Source organism: Lontra canadensis, unplaced genomic scaffold (genome assembly GCF_010015895.1).
Source record: "Lontra canadensis isolate GAN:19392208 unplaced genomic scaffold, GSC_riverotter_1.0 scaffold7, whole genome shotgun sequence".
NCBI lineage: Eukaryota > Metazoa > Chordata > Mammalia > Carnivora > Mustelidae > Lontra > Lontra canadensis.
In genome coordinates this window covers 7398880-7408452 of record NW_022631001.1, presented here as the reverse complement: position 1 = coordinate 7408452, position 9573 = coordinate 7398880, and the positions used below count along the sequence as shown (strand labels likewise).

The following is a 9573-nucleotide window of genomic DNA, read 5'->3' as shown; positions in this document are numbered from 1 at the left end:
GGAGCCGGAGTGGCGGGAACCGCGCTGTCCCGGAGCGGGCACCCCCGCCCCGTGCCCGGCGCCCGATCCCTGCGCCCTCCGGCTGCGCCGCCGCGCCGCTCCCTGCCCACCTGCCCGCGGGCGCTGGCGCCGCTCACCTCCTCCCGCGCCGCCGCCGCCACTGCCGGGAATACGTGGCAGTGGCCGCCGCCGCTCGCGCTCCCCGCCTCGCCTCTTCTCTCGGCGCCCGCGCGGGCGGCTCCGGCGCACCGGACCGCAGCGCCAGGCGCCCTCTGCCGCCAGGAAGCCGAATCCTCTCGCCCTAACCCTAACTCGCCGGCCGCCCCCCCGCCCGGACCTGGGCCCCAGCTCCCCGCCTTCACCCCCGCCCCCCCCCCCCGCCCCCGGCTCGGCCGGGCCCAGACGCTCGCCTCCGATGGGGTTCCGCAGGGCCGCCGGACCAGTGGCGCGTACCGGGCCCGGGCTGACGCCGCCTCCAGGGAGGCTGCCCTGACCACCCAGCCGCTTGGCGCCCCCGGTACGGGTCATCCTCGGGGTGACACATTTCCTGCTTCTTGGACTGGGTCGCCCACGAGGTACTACAGTCCGAGAGGGGGCGGACGGGGGTGGGTGCAGGGGAGCCAAACACCACGTCTCTCGCGCTAGCCATTCTCTCCGCTAGGGCTAGGTTTGCGCCCTGCCTGGAATACCGAAGTGCGCAATAAATAACTTGCTGAGGGAACGAAAGAGTGAATGAATGAGTAGAGATTTGTGCAGCTCGCCACAGGAGGCTTTTAAACCTCCAGCGGACGGATATCTTTTTTTTTTTTAATTTTTAAAGATTTTATTTATTTATTTGACAGACAGAGATCACAAGTAGGCAGAGAGAGAGAGAGAGGGAGGAGGAAGCAGGCTCCCCTCCGTGCAGAGAGCCCGATGTGGGGCTCGATCCTAAGACCCTGAGATTGGGACCCGAGCTGAAGACAGAGCCACCCAGGCGCCCCCAGCGGTCGGATATCTTGACCTGGATTTGTTTTTGTAAATTACACAGACACGTGCGCAGCTTAGCTTGAATAAATGGGATTCCCGATTTCCCACCTCAGACCAGCACCAAAGCCGTGCAGAGCCCACAGCTAAATGTTATATGGGGCATTTAGTCAAATAGACTGAGGGTTTGGGCTCTACCACTCAGAAGCCAGGAAATCTCCGGGAAGCCGGTCTCCCTGGGCACAGTTACCTCATCTGTAAATTAAGAATAGTAAAATCTATGTCCAACGCGTTGTTGTGAGGATTAGATGAGATCATGGGTTGTATGCAAAGCTCTTTGCCCAGCTGCCCTGCCACGCACGCGCACACACGCGCGCGCTCGCGCCACGTAACAGTAGTGTCTAAAATGGTCGCAATTTTTACTATTATTACTGATCTAGTAGGTTATAAAAACTATAGATGAAACGCTAAAAAAAAAAAAGGCTACATTTCACCTGAGGACAGCCTTAATACCCTGTACCTGTGGGACTGTCACCCGCCCAAAAGGCCTCTCCAGTCCCTCCTCACCACCAAGAATTCTCTGGTGTTGATTGTTTAAAGAGCCCAAGAACTGGCTCTCCTACAGGGTTTTCAAGCAGCCTTTCGCTGGCCAATGTCTTCATTAACAAGTGTTTATTTTATTGCAAAGGCAGTGAACAGTTTGAGGGTCATGGCTATCGACTCCCTCTTCCTCTTCCCTTGGCCCCTCTCTGCACACTGGAGGCCATCTTTTCACTTTTGACTGTCTGCTTCCTGCTCCTTACTTAACGCAGCTGTGAGGAAAGTGTCCTGCCCTCAGGTGGGACTGGGCTGGCCAGCCCATCCCCCTTGGGCTTTAGGCACCTCAGTTCCCTCAGGGGTGAACTGTAGAGAATGACCCTTATCTGGGGCATTGAGAGAATTGGTGACCCAGTCTCTGAGTGCAGTCCCTGGAACACAGAAGTGTTTAGTAAAAGGCAATGATTGATTGATCATTTCAACAAGCATTTAGGGAGCGTCTACTGAGTAGTATAGGTGAGGAAAATAAGCATGGGGGAGGTGAGATGCCTACCTTGGAAGGAGTTTGAGTTCTAGGAGATGAGACAGGCATGTTCATTCAGCCACACGTACTCGGGGGGAGGAATGGGGGAGGGAGACATGTGTGCCATTAAATATGAAATTAGCAAGCCTCAAGTCCCAAACTGGGCCAGTGGTATTACTGTGTGGCTTGCTTGAATTCATTATAATTGTAAATGCCATTCTCCTCTAAATATTATGTACATAACTTCCCAAAGCCACTGCTAAAAATTAATGAGTAATTTTATGAGGCAAGCAGAGCCATTTGATGTAGGATCCAGTCCATTAATAAGGTGACTCCAAATGCTTCCTTATACTGGTAATAACATCTCTATTGCGTCTTTGTGAAAGCACCATAATTTATAAGTTAAGGCTCTGTATCTTGCAATGCATGTCGAAGAAGGGAAGTTCACACATTGTTGCACTAATGACCTCTAAGGAATCATGCTCAGTGTCCGTGGCCTTGCTGCAGCCCCCTCCCATGCTGACTTTGGACTAGGTTACGTAACGTTCGTGGGCCAATGGGATGTAAGCAAACATGGAAAAAGCAGAGAGGACTGATGAGCACTTGTGCCTTGGGCTCGCTGTCTTGGAATGTCATGAAGGAAGTGAAGACACAGATCTGTAGAACACTTGCCATGCTGGGTCGGTGTGCGACACTGGGAACCGGACAAGGACTCACACTCAGGATAAATGAGAAAACACTGCCTGGTGCATCAGGGATGTGCCCTGTCGCACTATGCTGGGCTGGGGATAAATTTTATCAGCAGCAAAGCAAGAGGGAGAGGTCTCCAATGGGGAAGTCTAAGTGCCTCAGAGTGTTTGCAGAAGTAACAACCCTGAGACCTGAAATTGGGTTCAGCAGCCAGGGGCAGAGGTTGGCAGCGTGTGTTCATAAACGTGCTCCCTGGGCCCCTGTGTGTGCCTGCCGAGTGGTCTCTATAGGGGCCTCAGGCTTATCCTCGGTTGTGTGGGGGCAGCTCGTCTGTGGAGCGGTTTTGGCCATTCAGGGGCAACCTGAGAGTCATAAGAGCAATGCAAAGCTAAATGTTTTCCTTTCTTGTATAAGTGAATATTGTATTTGTGATAGTTGGGGGGTTTTGATTTTGGTCTTTTTTTTTTTTTTTTTTTTTTTTTGGCAAAATGAGAAGTTGGCAGCCTCAGTTTCCTCCCAGCCGCTTTTTGTATCCGTACTGGTCCATGCAACTCGAAAGCCTCAGAAATGACCCGTGTTCCATCTCAGGCCCCTGGACAAAGCCCTGCAAGTTCTCAGCTGACTCGGTAGCTTGTCACTCAGCCCACTATTGTTTAGTCTCGAGCACCCAGCAGCCTCTGTTTCCCTTTCTGCCTCACGTCTACTTGGCAGTCATATAGCTCCCCTGGTCAGAACATGGGGCTAACGAGGCTTCACTCCCAGGACTGCATCTGTGCCCGAGGTTCTGGAGATGTCCTGCTGGGAATGAAACCCTGGGTTCGAGGTCTAGTCAGTGACGTTGTGTGCATATATGTGCACAGGTGTCTGTCCTCACACTCATATGCACGTGTGTATCAGGACGAGTCTTTCCTAGGTCACCAAACACTGTTCTACCAAAGGGAAACCACTTAACCCTAAGAAGAGGTACTGGTTTTAGTCCCTGTTAACAAAGGGTAAAACTGACACCTCAAACATTTAAGTCAGGCAGAGCTGAATATAGAGGTCAAACAATTAACCGCTTCATATGAAGTTGAACTTCAATCTGATGCAAATTCCCAGAAGCCTGACTTTATAGAAGGACTTTTTTTTTAGAACTAGACAAGGGGTGACATTTATCTTCCCTAATCCTCGAGGGGAAAATATGCAACTTCATATACTTGAGGGGTAGGAGGGCATTAAGTCCCCAGACATTTGTATTTCCACCAGAAACTAGCCTACCAGTTCCAACCACTTAGCTAGAATTTGAATTCCCCTGAGAAAACTACTAAGTATCAAGTATTACAATAAAAATGTCTTTTTCTTACTGGTAGTAATGTCAAATGTATTTTTTTTAAACAGAGACTTTGAACACAATTATACTTAATTCTATGGTAAAGGTAGCCTTTCCCACTTCCAGAAAGATATAAAATCCTATCGAAGGAAACATTTAAAGATCTCTGCTTTCATTTGTACAGAGGCACCGAAGCACGCATGGAAAGTTCAACCAAGATCTTCACGCTCACTGCCTCTGGTTCTGTGAAATTTAAGTCTGCAGCTAAAGGAGGGGAAAGGAATCCCTACGCCTTCCCTGCTGCCAACAACCAAAGCAAACTCTCAAGCCAAGAACCCCAGTGGATTCTTTCAATTCAATTTCTTCACAACTTTCTCCCTGCTGGCAAATGTTAAATTTCTATTTCAAGGAGAAATAAGAGCTTCATTAACTTGCCTGTCTTCAGGCTTCTCTAAGTCCTTTAGAGTTTCATTTTTTAATATTTTGGTTTGTTTTGTTGTGGGTTTGGCTTGGGAAAGAAGGACCACACTAACAACACTGTCCCTCCCCCCACCCCAGTCCCATTAAAGACAGAACAGCCCACGAGGGTAGGATGGAAGCTCCACCTCTGTTCCATAGGTTGTAAATAATCTACTTCAGGTTTAAATTCCACCCAGAAAAGCAGCACTTGTTAGTCATCTTAGCTCTCAGATCCATAATCTCCAGATCTTCATCAATGACTTCTGTAACAGCCGTCCTTTTTGTCTGGCACACTTCTGACACCAAAAGGTGTTTCCAGAAAACTGCGTCCTTGTCCCCAGTCGCGCTTCCCCATTAGCAGAAAGCCCTGGTATGGTTTCTAGCAGATACTTAACTTTTCAACCAGTCCACACATATTCGCTGAGCACCTTGTATGTGCAGGCCGTATACTGAAACTTGTGGATACTGAGGCAAGCAAAAAGACACAGTCCTTCCCCTCCCTAGAGAAGCTCACAGACCAGTGGAGAGAAAAATAAACATAGAATTACAAATTCTGCTAAGAGTTTGGAAGGAGAACAAGGAACTCTCAGTTTGATAGCGAGACCTAGTTTTAAATTGAGGGGTCTGGGAAGATCTTTCTGGAAGAGACCATTAAACAGAGACTTGAGAGGGTATTGGCCTCATGAGAAGCCCATTGGGTCCATGGCTCTCTTCACCCAAGGCTTCTGTATCTCTTAGATAATGACCAAGATGAGGTGTGCAACTTCTCAGAGCCTTCTTCCCCTCTAAGAAGAGTCCTAGGAGCCCTGTCTCCACACAAGTTCAGAGCAGGGACATCCCCACGATCTGCCTCCTCCACTCAGCTCTCTGAACTCCTGGTTTCCCTTCGCAGCACTAAGGTAGACCTTCCAAGTGAATATGACAAAGGTTTGTGGTGCAGGCATGTGTGTCCAGTCTCAACATCCTAGCTGTAAGCTCTCGGAGAGCAGAAAGCTCTGTGTTCACCTCCTGTTGTAACGCTCGCAGTGCCTGGAAGAGAGCTTGACTTGTAGCTACGGCTCCATGAACACCAATTCAATGGGACTGAGTTCTAGCTCCACAATCAGTAGTGCCACAAACATCTGATTTGAAATCACAGCCAAATTAGGTAAAGTATGCCTTGGTAAAGATGAAAAGAAGCTGGCCTGGAGTGCATAGGTTGGGGTGTGCTCCCTGATGCTTCAAGTCATCAGCGTGAATGGCTTTGACTCTGTCTGGCCATACTTCCTCCAGTTCTAAGACTCCTCCACAGTAGGATGCAACCCGGATTTAACAACAGTTTACCTTCCTGAGAGTGGGGAGGAAGGCAGGGCTGCTTTCAACATATGTACATACTGAGAGTCGTGTTATGATTTCAAAAGCATCAGAATGTTCCCAGAAGGTATGTCTTAGAATTAAGGGGGGAAAAAATCAGGGGTGCCTGGGTGACTCTGTTAGTGAAGCATCTGCTTCCAGCTCAGGTCATAATCTCAGGATCCTGGGATTGAGCCCCACATCTGGCTCCCCACTCATCAGGGAACTTGCTTCTCCCTCTCCCTCTGGCCCTCCCGCCACCCATGCTTGATTGCTCTCTCTCAACTATATAAATACAGTCTTTAAAACAGTGTCATTACTCATCACTTATTTTCATGGGATGCAAAGTGAGCTTTTCTTTTGCCTGCCTCCTGTCCGCACCCTTATCTTTTCTTCTTCTTTTTCTTTAAGAACAATTATTTTTCACAATAGTGTCTTAGATTGCCTCTGACACATTATTCGTCCTCTTTAGATACAGTCTGCTGAAGTATTTCATCAAGGGGACTAGCCTTCCCTTAGTGAAGGGAAGGGCATCCAGCCCAACTCAGGCCACTCAGACATGAACAGAACGTGGAACAATGATCAAAGAGTCAAAAGCCTGGCTGTGGATGGAGCTTACTCATCCCGGATGTGAGATGCAGATAAGACTGTCCAGAAGCTTTTCCCACAAAGGCCCTTTAAAACTTCCTGGTTCCAGAGTTAATTTCTGTTATTTATAGCCAAAGAATCCTAAATGATTCAGTGCCCTTGACCGTTGGTACATCTGGAACTGGCATTTTTAACCTGGGGTCCAGTGGCTTGGACTTGGAAACTAGTCCAAGTAGCTACAAGTCACTGGACCTGGGGTCCAGTGGCTTGGAAACTGTCCATGGATGGGCACAAGGGGGTCCACAAACATGATATAATTCTTGTGCCTGTAGACAAATGCTTTTTTTTTTTTTTTTTTTTTTTTTTTTTTTTTTGGTGAAAAGGTCTGCAGACAGTTTTTGTTAGATTTTCAGAGGGACCCCTGGCTGAAAACAGATTCAAAACCATCTTAACTAAGGTCTGTGAGTGAACTGGGATGGGGGGGAAATTATATCTTTGTTTTCACAAACATACATTCTTGTTCTGTTTAATTATGAACACAAGCAACAAGCTACAGTATTATTAGCAATACCTGTGACTTTGCCACCAGTAGAAATCAGATATCTTCATCCCACATTACAGTGTTGCAGACATCTCAAAATATAATTTACACCTCTTCCTACTTTAAAATTACAGTGTTATTAGACCCACAGCTAGATCTTGCTATTGAATGTGTTAATAAAGAAGCTTATATATTACTTGACCACCAAATACTTCAGTATTTTATAACTGCATCTCAATCTAATTGGTTCCCTTTGCAATCCCATATGCTTTATTTTATTCAGATCATTGTTCTGAGAAGAGGTCCTGCCAAGGGGTCAGTGATACAAAAAGTTTAACAGCCTCCTTAGGAAAAATGTAGTAGGCCAGTCTCCTAGCCCTACATATATTGTGATTCGAGAAAGCTAGGCTCTATCCTGCAGTCCCTCTCCTTTCTACACATCGACAAACGGGCTCCCAGCACCACAACCTCTGACTTCTTCCAAGGCAGCAGGCATTGCTAGTGGCCCAGAGAAACACACCAGCTCCTATGCATCATAGGAAAGAAACAAATCAAATCAAATCAATCAATCAATCAATAAATTTTTTAAAGGAAGAGAAAGAGAGAGAGATCCAGAATGGCAAATCCATAGAGACAGAAAGCTGATTAGTCATGGCCAGGGGCTGGAGGGAGGTGACATGAGGAGGGACTGCTTAATGGAGAACATGGCTACCTAGTGGATCAGGGTTTCCTTTGGGGGTGATGGGACTGTTAGGGGAGTCCATGGAGGTGACATTACTGAGCACAGTACTGCAAGTGTACTAAACGCCATTGAATTATACAGAGTAAAAGGGTTAATTTTATGTTATGTGAATTCCATCTCAATAAAACATAACATAAAGTAATAAATAAATAAGAGGAAATGCCATTATAAATTCACCCGGGAATTCAAGGTCCTACTTAGGGCAATAAAGAAAAGAGAAAATGAATCCCAAGGTTTTATGATCTTTTGTTTCCCTCTTTCCCCCATCCCGCCCTCCCCCCCAAGTTGCTCATGTACACTGCAATTTCCGATCACTTATGAAATTGCTAATGTGTGCTTTAGCCTACACATTAAATTCTGGTTTGCACTTCTGCATATTAAAACACACCACTAAATACTCATCTGACAAGCTATATTTTAAACTTCAAACAAGGTTTTATTGTGCCTGGATGCATTTTAATATACCTACTAAATTTTAGCTGGAGTGAAAAATGGCTGGCAATGATGATTGATAAGGGAGGGTATAGTCCCTCCCTCTCTATCCCACACATTCTGCTTCCGCTTGGGGGACCAGGGATTGGCAGCCCCCACTGCTTGAGAGCTCTAGAGAGCTTTCCGGAAGAGATTTCAGACATGATATTATTGCCTCATGCAGGGCGTGAGGGGGATCACCGCAAGCCTTCCCATTCCAGTAACTTACCCGGCCCCGGGACCTCAGTGCATCCCATTAGAGCTTTTGGTCTTTGCCAGGATGTGGTCAGAGCAGGCTTGAATTAACTTTCCACAAGCCCCTCTCATAGCCTTCCCAATTCCCTCTCTGCCAGGATTCTGAAATTCCTTTCCTGCTCATAGACACCTGTGGCTGCCCACGGCCTGCAGGAAGATGCCCAGGCAGCTCAGCTCAGAAAGGGAAAACCAGAACTGACATTTTGTGAGGCACAGACAGTGCCCAGTGCTGGGTTAGGGCTTCACATCAGGGATCTCATTTTACTTTAGGAAGAGCACCACTGTTTCTTCATGACCCTTTAGGGGCTGAGGAAACTAGGCGCAGTGTGAGTGAGAGTCACACTGGTCTAGCCTGCACCAGGTTTCCTGCCACTCTTCCCAACCTTTTTTCCTCTGCTGTTTTGGGCTATTCCGCCAAGATCCTCTACTCCCCACCCTGAGGGCAGGGACTGTGTCTTCTTCCTCTTTGCCTTTACTGTAGTACCAGCAGGATAGAAACTGCTTGATTCTCTGAATCAGCAAGAAATTTGCTTTTTCAGGCCGGAGGCCTACGCCTCTGTCCTAGCTCCTGTGTGTCTCTTCCCTCTGCCCCCCAGAAGTCTGATGGGGCTCTGAATCCTTCTCTCCTGCCTGCCCTGCACAGGTGAGCCAGGCCTCACTCAGAGCTCTTTCCCTGCTATACCATCTCTCCCAGATGCAGCCTGCTTCCCCTTGTAGCTGGAAGATAAAAAGGGCTCTTTTCCCCCATTACATGTCGAATGACATCATCCCTTTCAGGCAGGGACTTTGGGAAATTCATAGCAAATGAAGTATGGCCACTTATTCAGAGAATGAGCAGGTTGTGCCCTGTCTCCAGGTGTCTGAAGGCTGCTGGGGGTTGGGAAGGGGTGCGGTATGTGGTTCATATCAGCAGGAAGATGAGGTGTAATGGCATCAAGCCCCTACAGGACAGAACAGGGGCCTTGGGTCCAGGGACATGGAGGGGAGACACAGCTGCCTACAACATGTGATTTCAGTGATGTTGGAAGGCCCCCAAGGGTCCCCAACCACGTTCCTCTGAGCTTGTTATGGTTTCTTCTTTCCTTTTGCATTCAAAATTCCTAGCGTTTCAGTTCTTCTCTGTTGTGGATTGTGTGGCTCTTTTCCTGATGTATCATCTC

General features: G+C 47.9%; 1 long non-coding RNA gene across 1 annotated transcript; it reads left to right on the top strand.

Moving 5' to 3' along the window:
- Positions 1-537: 537 nt before the first annotated feature.
- On the top strand, positions 538-4480 carry LOC116865297. Its single transcript, XR_004382168.1, has 2 exons — positions 538-575; positions 4210-4480. It is a non-coding gene; the product is annotated as an uncharacterized LOC116865297 (long non-coding RNA).
- The last annotated feature ends 5093 nt before the right edge of the window (positions 4481-9573 follow it).